Source organism: Mauremys reevesii, linkage group 2 (genome assembly GCF_016161935.1).
Source record: "Mauremys reevesii isolate NIE-2019 linkage group 2, ASM1616193v1, whole genome shotgun sequence".
Classification (NCBI taxonomy): domain Eukaryota; kingdom Metazoa; phylum Chordata; order Testudines; family Geoemydidae; genus Mauremys; species Mauremys reevesii.
Window position 1 is genome coordinate 161,770,471 of NC_052624.1, and position 2,805 is coordinate 161,773,275.

The window sequence follows — 2,805 nt, forward strand, 5'->3', positions numbered from 1 at the left end:
TGATGCACATACCAAATTCTATGTTCCTTATTACAAAAAGGTGGGATGACAGTTCGGCTGATTGTCAGGTTGAGGGCTTCTCAGTATGCAAACATTAACCCATGATTTGCTAAAATTTATAAATTTTGACCACTTGCATATTTAAAAAAAACCCAAGCCCCAAATACACAAGACCACTGCTTGTATGAAATATTTTTTTCTCAATGTAAAAATATGAGATGTCTCCATTGCAATGGCTTCTCTCCCCGGTAGACCAGCTGTTTGCTAATTGAAACGAATAAGATAATTGATTATTAAAAAGTTTGCCTAATATTTTCAGCTTTCTCTTGTCTTGTCATCCTTGTGCAGTGACCATGCTAATCTTTTCTGTATCGTTTCAATTTTAGTATATGTGCTTTGACAGGCAAATACATGGCTCTTCAGGTACTAACTGCTTGTGGCCGATCCTTCAGCAAGACAAAAGGACACTATGCACAAGTACCTATTAGTATGAGGTTTCCATTCTTTAACTGATACTGTGCAATGTAATCTGCTATATTTTATGCAAAAGAGTAACTGATAGAGTTATCTTTCAAAATATACTTTAATGTTTGCAAGGGAAACAAATAGATCATCTTCTTTCATTCATGGTTTAAAAAATTCCAAGGCAGCTCATTTGATGTTAAAAAGTTAAAGAAAAGTTAACTATTTATGTCCTGTCAACTGTTGCCTGGGTATCTTAAATTTTAAGAGTTATATTAATTTAGGATTTATTAGTGTGTTGGGAGATATTAAAAATGTTGCTATGAAACAGTATTCTTCATGTATGCAAACATGTTTAAAATTGTATTAAACATAAATTGTTTAGAGTCAAAGAGTAGGCTTCATATTTTTTTTCTTTTGAAGTCAATTGATGGTTTAAAAACTTTTATTTGTTCCAACTTGGGGAAACAAATCTTATTGGTATTAGAAATTTAACGTCATATTTTTGTTGTGAAGTGAGGTGGAAATTTTGAAATCTATATTTATGGAAACAAATCAAGTTCTATTGGCCTATCAGCATGAGAGTAGATAAAAAATAGAGAAGTATATCAAGCAATTTATATTACGAACTTAGCCCCCAATTCAGCAAGCCATCCCAGTAACTTACGCATACACTTTAAGCACATACTTAAACCCCATTGATTTTAATTGGGCTTAAGCATGTGCCACATTTCATTCCTGTGTATAGGGATGGACTTAAGCATGTGCTTTAAGTGAATTACTGAATCAGGGCCTGTAGCTGGATCTGTGCAGCTGTAAGGGTCGGATCAGACTGCAAGTTTGGAGCTTTAGGGCCTGATCCCATTCTCGTCAAAACTCCCATTCACTGTGATGAGAGCAAGATTGGGCCCTTATCTCTGAAAGATACTTTGAGAAGTGTAATCTCTTCATATTGACTAATCACTCTTTTACTCACACCATTTTATGGTGAATACTCCCTTTCATCCTTGTCTCTCACCTTGGTCTTTTTTGCAGCTTGTTTATCATATATCCTCCCACCCCACCACATTTTCTGTTTATGACACTTTCTTATCTGCCAGAGTAGTTTGTTCCTGGATATGCATAAGACCACCGAGGAAAGACTTTTGTGAGAAATAATGGGCACTCTATCAAAATAGTGATGTATGTGTATATATAGAGGATATTTATAGCTAATGTGATTCTGACTAGACCTGTGCAAAGCCCATCCATTTCTCTTTACAGGGGGCTGTGTAAACATGTCACTTTAGGTCCACCAGGGATCATAGCTTCATGTTACATGTTAAGTTTTAAGTTAAACAAACTCAGAATCTCAATCAAAACTCATTGCAAACTACTCATTTACACCTTTTGTGTACAAAACCAATTTCCTGATATTCAGAGGTGCAGTACTAGCAGCTCCCAATGATCTCAAATGGAATTGAGATCAGCATCTCTGCAAAACAGGCTACTTGCAAACCCCCATTTGACCCACATTTGATCAAACAGTTCGTAATCAGAAGTGAACCTTTTGTCAAACATAGGTTTCCAGTTGTTCTGGTGAGTATCATGTTTTTGGGGTTTCTTTGTGAACACTTTGATGCTCTAATCCTAATATGTCTCTTTGATTTTTACCACTGGTGTAACTCCACTGAATTCAACGAATTAAGCACTTGTTTTCTTGTTTTCAACTCTCTTATAACACCAAGCATGGTGTTGCCGGCACTATCTGCCTTAATCTCAAAGTTGTGACCACCTGCTCCGAGAAAGGGAGCCTGTGCCCTTAGCTCGGTGTCAGCCTCTAAACAGTTAAATAGAAATACCCAAACTCAGAATTGGTCTCTGTGCCTTTACACAAACTTACAACTTCAAAGGCAAATGCTTAGTTGCAGCACTTCAAGGCCAGGTGGTTAACTAGCCCTAAGGTTCTTGGCTAGCACTGAGGATTTACACTGCTGCCACAGCCCCTATCCAACACTGCCCCGGGCAGCAGCAGACAAGCCTTCTTAACTGGCTTGCTGAGTCCCAGCTGGTGCTGGTTCCTCCTGGCCCTTCTAGGCTGCTGGAAGACTGTCTTGTTGGTAGCTTAACCTGAGTGGGTTTTCCTTGAGCAGAAGGGTGTCAGGGCACTGATGCATCCAGCTGGGGGCAGAGGAGGCCTGATGGACCCTGTCACATCATCTCTTTATACAGTATGTTCACATGATAGGCTCAGTGTTCTAGGCTCATGTTCTTACGATTTTGCATGGTAACAGTTAATGGTTATGCCTGGAATTTATCTAAGTCATCACAAGTGTACCCTCTCTCCTAGGCAGAATCTTGTAA

General features: G+C 38.5%; 1 pseudogene; it reads right to left on the reverse strand.

Moving 5' to 3' along the window:
- Positions 1-308: 308 nt before the first annotated feature.
- LOC120399713 lies at positions 309-407 on the reverse strand (annotated as a pseudogene).
- Between the last annotated feature and the right edge of the window lie 2,398 nt (positions 408-2,805).